Source organism: Alosa sapidissima, chromosome 9 (assembly GCF_018492685.1).
Source record: "Alosa sapidissima isolate fAloSap1 chromosome 9, fAloSap1.pri, whole genome shotgun sequence".
Lineage (NCBI taxonomy): Eukaryota > Metazoa > Chordata > Actinopteri > Clupeiformes > Clupeidae > Alosa > Alosa sapidissima.
In genome coordinates, this window is record NC_055965.1 from 34,425,657 (window position 1) to 34,436,864 (window position 11,208).

The 11,208-nt window shown below is 40.2% G+C and overlaps 2 protein-coding genes across 5 annotated transcripts in view; both read right to left on the reverse strand.

Moving 5' to 3' along the window:
• The window catches only part of LOC121718967 (interferon-induced protein 44-like), a 247,328-nt gene that overhangs the window by 213,612 nt on the left and 22,508 nt on the right, over positions 1 to 11,208 (reverse strand). Inside the window, exon 9 of one of the 2 annotated variants that reach the window (XM_042104441.1) lies at positions 2,516 to 2,526. The exons of the other annotated variant lie outside the window; for it this stretch is intronic. The gene's annotated coding sequence lies outside the window, so the exon portion shown is untranslated. Of the gene's footprint in view, positions 1 to 2,515; positions 2,527 to 11,208 lie in introns of those variants that run through there. 2 annotated transcript variants of the gene reach the window in all.
• Positions 1 to 11,208, reverse strand: part of LOC121718788 (NACHT, LRR and PYD domains-containing protein 3-like) — a 1,510,793-nt gene that overhangs the window by 161,045 nt on the left and 1,338,540 nt on the right. The gene's annotated exons all lie outside the window — the stretch shown is intronic.

Consider the following 11,208-nt stretch of genomic DNA (forward strand, 5'->3'; position numbering starts at 1 on the left):
ACCTGTGTTCGAGTTATCAAGGAACTGCACGATATCGCTGTTGCTAGCCAACTAGCAAACAAACGTTTAAAAAAAAACGGCGAGCCCTCGCCGCGACACGATGCCTCCCCTCAGCTGTGCACCAGGCTGCGACTCATGCGTCCTTCTCAGCGAAAAGATAGTGGAACTCGAAGCCAGAATAGCGACCCTCCATCAGATTGAGAAGGATGAACAGTTCCTCGACACCATTCTCTCCGTAAGTAACGTTACCTCTCTTACACACACAAATGCCAGATGCCCTGATTTCACTCTGTCCTCCAATACTTTAACCATGCCATGCACTAATGCAACTTCTGTCCCTGTTGCCTCTCCCCGGCCTCTGCTGAGAACCAAGCCTGCTCTGCTGGCCAGCTCCACTCCACACCAGCCTGAGCCATGGCGTAGAAGCAAGCATCACAAGCACGGCAGACGGTCCGGACGGCACTCAGGCCCAGCCCAACCTATACGACTGGAAAATCGCTATGCCATTCTGACCGAGGATGAGGAGCCCCTCCAGCCCCGAGACAACCATCCTGGTCCCTCCTCAAAGTCGGCGCCCCCCCGACCCCCTCCTCCCCGGACCTCATCAACCTCCACCCTGGTCATCGGCAGTTCCATGGTTAGAGACCTCTGCATTCCCCTATCATGTAGCGGTCCCTCCAAGGTCTACTGCTTCCCTGGTGCCAAGGTCCTTGACATCCAGCAGAAACTCCCAAGCATCCTGGCCCGCCACACCAAGGTCAACAACATCATCGTACACGTGGGCACGAACGACATCAGAGATAAGCAGTCAGTAGCACTGCAGGAAAACTACAAAACTCTCATCACCACTCTGATGGGCACAGAAAAACGCTTTGTCATCTCTGGGCCTCTCCCTACCTACAGAAAAGGTGCTGAGAGATGGTCCAGACTGTTCGATCTCCACACCTGGCTCAAACGCTACTGCGCTTCCCTAAGCATCCCCTATGTCAACAACTGGGGCTTGTTCTGGGAGAGGCCCAGTATGCTGAAGCGTGATGGTCTCCACCCAAACCAACATGGAGCCAGGCTACTCTCTGACAACATAGCGTCCACACTGAGACATTGACATTCTGTAGAAAATATTACAGATTCACGCCCCCCAGGTATTGATTCGAATGGCATTATACATGTGGATGAGTCTGAGAATGTTTTCTGCAGGGTAACATACAATACTACTACCATAGATCAAGCTGTGTCATGCAATAGCATGACTTATGCTTATAGTTCTATTCCAACGTTGATTTCTACCCAACGTATAGTAAAAAGAAAAGACAAATTTAAAACTAGAAACCTAACAAATATTCTTTCCATACCTCAGCATATTCCTCAAAAGCCAGAGGCATTTTCAGCTAACATGGGTTTACTAAATATAGGTGCACTTACTACCAAAACCTTTGCAATCAATGATTTTATTAGTGAAAAAAAAATGGATTTTCTGTTTCTTGTTGAAACCTGGCTGACTTCAGACAGCGAAGCTGTTCTTGTTGAGACTTGTCCCCCAAATTATAATTTCTTCCACTCAATTAGACAAGGCAAACGAGGTGGTGGAATTGCCTCCATTCTCTCAAACAAATATAGTTGCACACGAGTCAACTTTGGCGAATTCGCTTCCTTTGAGTATATTGCCCTCACTCTGAAGGCTGACCCAGCTGTACTTCTATTAACCTTTTACCGCCCTCCTAAACTATGGACTGGCTTTCTCGACCAGTTTTCTGAACTTATGTCGCTCATCATCACTAGCTATGATCGGATAATTGTAAATGGCGACTTCAATATTCATGTCAATAAGACAACTGATGCTAAAGCCAGTAAGTTCCTTAATGTGTTGGACAGTTTAGAGCTAAAGCAGCATGTTACAGGACCCACCCACAACCTTGGCAACACCCTCGATCTAGTCATTTCCAGAGGGATAGAAGTCACAGACTTATCAGTAAATGATATAAATATGTCTGATCATTATTGTGTATCTTTTAATATTGTACTACATACTCCAAAAATTCATCCCGAAATTGCAATCAAATCGCGACTCTTGGACATTAGAGCAGAACAGCAGTTCATAGCTCTTATAGACTCCATAAATTTAGATATTTTACATCATCCCATTGATCAAATGGTAGAGGCTCTCAATCGTGAATTAGGCGCTCTGCTTGACAGAGTGGCACCCTTAAAGACTAAAAAAAGGCCCTGTAGCAAACTGACACCTTGGATGAACGAAAATATCCATGATCTAAAAAGATCATGTAGGAAAGCTGAGAGAACATGGAGAAAAACTAAGTTACAGGTTCGCCGTGCCATTCTAAAAGAAAAAATTGCAAATTATAATAGAGCTATTCGGAATGAGAGGAGGAACCACTTCTCTAAGGTAATTGCTGAAAACAGTGGAAACTCTAGGGTGTTGTTCTCTACCATTGATAGGCTATTGCATCAAACACCTTTTGATACACTCAGTCAGGCATCCTCTCTAAGATGCGCAGAATTTGCAGACTTCTTCAAAAACAAAGTCATTTCTATAAGGGAGGCTATTGGTAACACAAGTAATATGTTTGATAGTACACCCAAAAACAGCCCCCCAAAATTAAGGTCCTTTAGCACTATTACTCAATCTGAGCTTGGTAAAATTATAACTCAAACCGGCTCCTCAACATGTGTTTTAGATCCAATCCCTACTACATTCCTCAAAAAAGTATATGATGGCTTAGCTCCCTTTTTTCTCAAGGTAATAAATACCTCATTAGAAACAGGTATATTTCCAACTGCTTTTAAAACCGCTGTTGTGAAACCTTTACTTAAAAAGTCAAATCTTGACCATACCAATCTGAGCAACTACAGGCCTATATCAAATCTATCGTTTTTGAGCAAAGTACTTGAAAAAGTTGTTTGTAATCAGTTAAATACCTTCCTCAACGAAAACAGTATCCTTGAAAAATTCCAATCAGGTTTTAGATCAAATCATAGCACAGAAACGGCTCTAGTAAAAATAGTCAATGATCTCAGACTAGCTACCGACTCAAACAAAGTCTCAATCCTTATTCTTCTGGATTTGAGTGCGGCATTTGACACCATTGATCATAGCATCCTAATTCACCGCCTTGCGAAGTGGGTGGGTCTCTCTGATAATGCTCTAAACTGGTTTCAAACCTACATTACTGGCAGAGATTTTTATATCAGTCTAGGAGATCATGTATCTGAAAAACAAGACTTGCCTTTTGGTGTGGCCCAGGGGAGCTGCCTTGGTCCCCTGCTATTTTCTCTATATATGCTTCCATTGGGAAACGTCATAAGTCAACATAATGTAAACTTCCACAGCTACGCAGATGATACCCAATTGTATCTTTCTGTGGAGCCAACTAACCCAGATGGCCTTTGCTCCCTCACTGCATGCCTAACCTCCATTAATCAGTGGATGAGCAAAAACTTTTTGAAACTAAATGATGACAAAACAGAGGTACTTCTGGTTGGACCAAAACTAAAGCGAGATATTATTCTTAGTAATCTGGGGAACTTGGCACACCAGGTCAAACCAAAAGTAACAAGCCTCGGTGTCATCTTAGATGCAGAGTTAAGTTTTAAGCCCCATATCAGTAAAGTTACTCAGACAGCCTATTTCCACTTGAGAAACATTGCCAAAGTGCGGCCCTTTTTAACTCAACAAGATGCAGAAAAACTAATTCACGCCTTTATCACTAGCAGGTTAGACTACTGCAATGCACTTTTCACTGGTCTTCCCAAAAAACATCTAAAGAAATTGGCACTCATACAGAACTCTGCGGCTAGACTTTTAACTAAGACTAAGAAGAGAGAACACATCACCCCTGTGTTGGCTGAACTGCACTGGCTCCCTATTTCCTATAGAATTGATTTTAAGGTTATGTTAATTACTTACAAAGCTCTGAATGGCATAGCACCTTCATATATCTCTGAGCTTTTAATATCTTATCAACCACAAAGGAAACTTAGATCATCCAATTCTAATCTTTTAATCGTACCCAAAGTGCTCCACAAACAAAGTGGAGAAGCTGCGTTTATCCATTATGCCCCCAAACTATGGAACACCCTGCCTCTGTACATCAAGCAGGCGAGTTCAGTAAATATTTTTAAAAAAGATCTGAAAACATACCTGTACAGGAAAGCTTTTAGTTAACTCATCTTATCCTGTAGACTACATTTTCAGATTATTCTACATCTGCTACTATTGGAGGGCGCAGCCAGCCAAAAGCAGATGGGCTCCCCCTATTAAGTCAGGTTCTGCTCAAGGTTTCTTCCTGGAATATGGGAGTTTTTCCTTGCCACAGTTGCCATATGGCGTGCTTGTGGGGGGTAAGAGGGTTAAGGCTGCCAGTCTTATGACGTCATTTTCTATATTTTTGATATGTTGCTGAGTATATCATAAACAGCAAAGAAAAGTGATTGATAATGACTGACTATTATTGTGTTACATGCTTCAAATGTAAAGCACTTTGAGCTGCATTCTGTGTATGAAAGGTGCTATACAAATAAAGCTTTATTATTATTATTATTATTATTATTATATGTGTGTGTGTTTGTGTGTGCGTGTTATATATACATATATATACACACATACAGTATATCCATGCATACATATGTATTGTATGTAGTATTGCATTACTAGCCTATTCTAATTTGGTTTGTTCTATTGACATGGAATGAATGAACAGGCACACGTTACTATGGAGTAGGTCTACTTCACAATTCAGATTTTCAGATGATGCGTTGTGGCTGACAACGGCCCTAAAATCTCGAGTGTCTAGGTTTATTGTTGGTTCCTGGTTGCTGTAGTGCAATGATGACATCTGCTGGCCGTGCCGCGCAATAGCGTCACAACATATGTAATTTCACTGGACATTACGGTAAAAATCTTGTTTTTCCTTACTAATATTCGTGTCATCCAGCAAACATATTGCTTAATTCTTTTGACATTTCGTTCCTTTATAAATTGTAATGTAATATAAAGGTACGTTTTTGAATGTCATTACTCTGACATGTGAGGGATAACGGCCACCGACGTGACCTGTTATACGTGACTCATGGACAAGGGGAAATGCCATTAACTCGGCGTCACGCAGCGGCAATTTTCTTAATATCGATATTTCCCCACATTACTTAATCCAAATTCTGTAATTTTTGCTGGATAAATGTTGTACAAAAATGTAGTTTCGTATCAAAGTGGAATGGTTTTTGTCATAAGTCAGCGGCGTTAGTTTGAGCACATAATTGACGTTTTGTTTACATGTGTTCAATGTAAGTCAATGGGCGCCGGTATTCGGCCAATGGCGGCGTCCAAAGAATCTTTTGCCGGATAGCATGACGGCGGTGGCTACCATAGGCTATGCAGGTTCTCCCATAACGTTATCGATACAGATCAATGCACCAAATCAGGGCGATTTTAGCGAAATAACGTTCCTGTGACAGGCTAGCAAATATTGAACAATGGGATAACGTTTCATCATCACCTTTATTGATGCCTGAAATGTTGACATTGCTGAAATACAGAGATAGCCTACTGAGAGGCAGCTGCAGACAACGATGTTCAATGGGTTCAACTTATCACTTGCCTACCAGGTGGATGTAAACAAAGCTATAGAACCTAGAATACGTCACATGAAAAACGTTAATATTACGTTACAATGGAGTTAAATTAAGAAATATGCCCGCATTTACTAACTGTAGCCTAATGTTAGGTCTAGGCCTACCCTATAGGCGGAAATCTCCGTCGACAACGTTTCTTAAACAACGACGTTCTTTCATGCAACGAAATTCTAATTTGTTTATTCAAAATATTCCACATACCAAAATCACAAAGTGAATGACAACAGGAACATATTAAATAGTGGGTTTCTTACCTTAGGCTACAAATTGTGTGCCCACGATGCAAGGCAAAGTTACAGACGCCACGAAGTTGGACTATTTACTTTCGCTTTTACCAAGCCCCTCCCCGAAGCGATATTTGATCGTAGCAGGGCGCAGGATATAGCCTATTTTTCAAAGTGAGATGGACCACATTGTGAACAAAAACCAAAATAGTGAGATCAGGCTTCCAGATATCGGACCATTGTTTGGTTGTTTTCAAAATATCCTTTGATTAAAATGGTCAAAACTGGAGGATGAGCAGAACGCTAGATCTGCCCTCAGCTTCTTGCTATGTGGGAGCTCTTAGATTTTAAGCTTATGATAGGCCTACTTGCATTATATTTTATATTTCCCACTGATTGGGCCAATGGTTGAATACATGGAGCAACATGGGATATGTTGATATTTCATTAACCCATGAATGAACAAGAGTTTACAGGTCAATGTATTGCCATGATCCTAACACCCATGATCAGATAGTTAGGACTTACATTAGACTTAGATTTAGTGCTCAAATTATCTTTTTGTCTTTAAGGGGGTCTCTCTATCTCATAAAAAAGTTGGCACATCCCACGCATAGCCTAACAAGGCGATACAATTAAATGGCGTGAGTGGCGCTTTTGCGCAGTAGGCTATAGCATAGACATAATATACATAGACGCCGCATTGGCTGCTGGAAACAAGAAATGCGGCCTCCATCTTGGACCTGTCATACTCCTCATTGCGTTGCAGCAGAAAACACAAGATGACAGCACTGTGCAGCATGTTCCTGCTCAAATCGGCGGACCATACTCGGGGGGGATTTACTTTTCACAAGTAAGATTTAACATTACCGTACTATTGGTTGTATTTTCGAACAATATGACCTGTATCATAGCTACATGTATGACCTTTGCAGCAAAAAAAACCGCGTGAAAATCTGTTCGGTATTCAGTGAGATATGATTAATTAAGTGTGCTGACAGCTCATTGCACCGGCCAAACAGATTACACTGAGTGGAGTGGATGACCGGTCCAAGATGGCGGCTCCAAATCTCGTCAGCGCTAGTAGGGAGCAGCGGTCGATGCGGCGTCTATGTATATTATGTCTATGGGCTATAGATGCACGGTAGGCCTAGGATATAACTTGACACACGCACACCACAGACAGAGATTTTTCATAGAAATTGATTCCTTTTAATTAATTTCAAGATATTATTGTTTGTAATAGTCCATCCCAGATAGCAAACATACACTCTGACGGAACTGGGCCACACCTACCACAACGTCCGGCACGGATCTGCATAATGGACCTGATCCGGCGTCCAAACGCACATCGGTCCAAAACTGGTCTGGATCCGTTTGACGGATCTGGTTCCAATAAGGGCTAAGACTGGCCCAGTTCCGTACGATAGTCTGTGTTACTGACGTGTTCCAGATCTGCTTATCATATGCAATACGGGTCCACTTATTGTGTGTGGTACGGACCCGTTTATCAGATATCAGCTGGCTTTATTTGACATGTGAAATGTGATTGGTAATTAATTATCCTGAAAAATCTGTTTGCTATTTGCTAACAGGTTCGTTATAGGTTCACCCAGGCTAAAGTTCGTAACATTTTACCAACAGCTCATCTAATACACATAAGCTAGGCTACAAACACAACTTTACACATAAGTGTCTTATTATTTTTTTTATTCAACAACCTGGCTGTAGAAGTGCAATCCCAGACAAAGTTTAAGTCGTGTTAATTCCACTGTTCCCATCGATATTCAGGCTGTCTTCCTCAGTCATCTCCATGGTCAATCTGAAACAACACAAAATAAACATTAACAGTTAGCCATTTATTCCTTTTTGAAAATAGGCTAAGTCACAATTACACAATTCACAATTATCCGGGTGGTCCGTACATGAGGATCCGCAGATGTTGGACATCTGGACTGCCGAGTTGAAGTTCCTGCACTTTGCTTTTCAGTGCTTTAAGTTATTTCTCTTTGTCTCAAACAAATGTTCCATATCAGCTAAATTATTTCGGTTCCACTAACAGAAGACATCAGTGATTGATTTTAGAAAACGGTTTAGGATATGATTTGCTTTTATCAGCGAAATTACTCATGTTCCACACATAGGACATATCAATGATTGATGATTGCTAAGGGAAATGCACTGATGCTTTGCTTACCCCCATTTGATTTCTCTCCAATCTTTTTCCATCACTGCATGAAACATAATGTTAAAAATGTATCTCCTTATTATTGTTATTGTTGTTGTTGTTCTTCTTCTTTTTCTTATCCTTCTGCTTCTTATTATTATTATCATTGTGTGTGTGTGTGTGTGTGTGTACATGTACTCACATGGAGAAGGCAGAGTAATCTTTTTTTTAAATAGCCACGCCATTTCTCCCTGTGTCACAGAGTAAAATGAGAAATGGTGAATATCAAAGCAGATTACACTAACAACTTTTTTTTTCAATTTAAGACCTGTTAATTACATCAAAAAGTTTGTGTTTGTGTGTGTCAGTGTTTACATTACCAGCCAGAAAATGACCGGTATCATGTGTAGTTGCCGAGCAGAAACGAACAAACAAACAAAAACACAGACAGAATGTCTGGAGAAAAAAATGCTAAGTTCTGGATCTGATCTACCTGATCACTTCTGAATGTAAATTAGGATGAGTTCTTCATGACAAGGGTTTACATGTAAATGAGGATGGGGTTCTTCATGATAAGGGTTTACATGTAAATGAGGATGGGGTTCTTCATGATAAGGCTAAACAAATCCTGAGACGGGTAATTGGAGATTGGTTCAGATTGATTAAGTCATCCAAGAATGACTGCATGACTCACCTGCATGCCCCCACCCAACACCTCCTCTTCCTCTTGCTCACCTGCCCCCCCAACACCTCATCCTCACCTGTGTGTGTGTGCATGTGTAGGCTGATGTGTTACTAAAGGAGGCTACTTAAAGCAGAACAAATATGTTCACTTTATATACCTTCACATCAACAATATTTTACTCAAACACAAACACACACACACACACACACACACAATTAGAAAAATAGCTCTTCAAGAGGTCATCATCAGTTGGGCAAGGTTCTATAAGTAGGTGTATTTTACTATTAAATTAACTCAGGCATTTTATACAAATCAACATATACTTATTAACCACATCTAGATTTGGCTGTGCAGAAAAACTAGGCTATTATGATAACATTGTTGTCTTTAGAAGTATTGCCAAGGTATTATATATTGTATATTATACGAAAGCTGCATTTCACATAGAAGAACTTTATGAGGAGAGGATGTTTACATCACTGCCTACTCTGCTATATGCCTACTCTGCTATATGCTTATCAGCAGCTTGCAGAAACAGTTTGACTTTCATAGACAGGAAGTGGTGACTGACACAAAGCAGCGTGTGGTTTAGTGTGGGTGCAGGATTGGATAAGTGCTTGTGGGAACAAAACACATAAAATGGGCCAATATTGCTTTGTGACCATGTTTAATGGTTGTACTATTTGTACAGGGAACGCACACACTCTCTCCCATGTTGAACGCTGAACAACACACATAGTTATTCCGATTTCCCTTTAATGCAAACATTCATAAAGCTTAATGAAAATAAGAATTCTTCTATCAACCAAGGTGAAGTTCAGTCTCGTATCTAACACTATTTAAAAAAACACACAGCTCAGCATTTCAGTGGGGCAAATTCTAGCTACCTTATTATATATATATTTTACATTATACGAAAGCTGCATTTCACATAAGAGAGCTTATTGCTATTGTTGTATGTGTCCTACTTTGTACACAACTATTAGCACACACTGATGCTACTAAAGGGTCCTGCTAGTCTGTAGGCCACTGTTAGGGCCCTGCTAGGGCTTAATGGGCTGTCTGGGCTTAATGCTGGCGTCCCTCAGTCTGTCCACTGCTGATGGCTCTTCCTTACATGCTGACCTGCACTCTGAACATTCCTGGTGTGTCTCTCACTCACTGACTTTTCTCATCACTTCATTCATGTAATCAATTAGTAAACATTTAGTATAAAATACTTTTGGTGTGGTCTCCTTTCCACATCATTCCACCTTTGAGCTAGGCGCCCCCTAATGGCGAATGTGAACATGACAAACAGGTTTGTGTCACTTCAAGCATATCTATGAGATATATATTTCTGACAATGAAGATCAAAGACTCACAACAAAATGACCACCATGCTGTTATCAAACACATTAACACATTAATCACCATGATTACTTTGAATGATTGAATGAATGAATTAATAATAATATACATATATTATATATATGTATATTATTATATTAATAATAACAATAATAATATATATTAAATAATAATAATAATAATCATAATTATAATAATAATAATAATAATAATAATAATAAAACATTGATCCACAGGTGAATGTGGTTGAGCTGTAGAACTGACTTTCCTTAACTCAGTTCTACAGCTAGGATGAAGATCTTGGTATCAAGACAAACTAGATGACCTAACACAGTCATTGGTTTTATACTTGACATGATGGCAAGAGGACCAGGGCTCAATACCACAACAATACAACAATAATCATTGCAACACAAGCTAGGTCTGAGCAGAATGCAAATTAGGTTTGTGCAGGAAAAAAAAAAACAGAAACTAGGACCGTAAATGATACCATTGTTGTCTTTACAACCTTCTCACTTCTTCTGTCACATATTGATAATTTTGTTCATGCACAAATGGAAAGAACACTGTATTAGAGAGGTTATTAGCTGTGTTTGTCCTACCTTCATGAGAAGAGGAGCTCTGTGTTTATATCTCTGCGTAGGCTACTGGGTCTGATCATCAGCAAGCTTGCAAAAAGAGTTTGACTTTCACAGGAAATGATGGCTGGCATGAAACAGCGTGTTGTTTAGTGTTTGTACCGGACATAAGATGTGAACATAAGATGAGCTAGTAGGCCTGTGGGTTTGTGACAGTGTTTTATGGCTGTGATATGTTAACAGGGAACACACATTGTTTTCCCCATGTTGAATACACATACAGTATAATTGTCTTTCCAATGTCCCTGTTCATTAGAATAATCACTAAGCTTTATAAAAATAAGAATTCTTAAATCAACCAAGCAAAAAGGTCTATTCTACTAAAACATTGAATCCCTAAAACCATGAGTGAAAACACAGCTCAGCATTTCAGTGGTTCTAGCTACCTGACACAGCTATTAGTTTACACGGATGCTACTACTGTAAGGGTCCTGCCTGACACAATTAGCACACACTGATGCCACTACTGTAAAGGCCCTGCCTGACACAACTATTAGT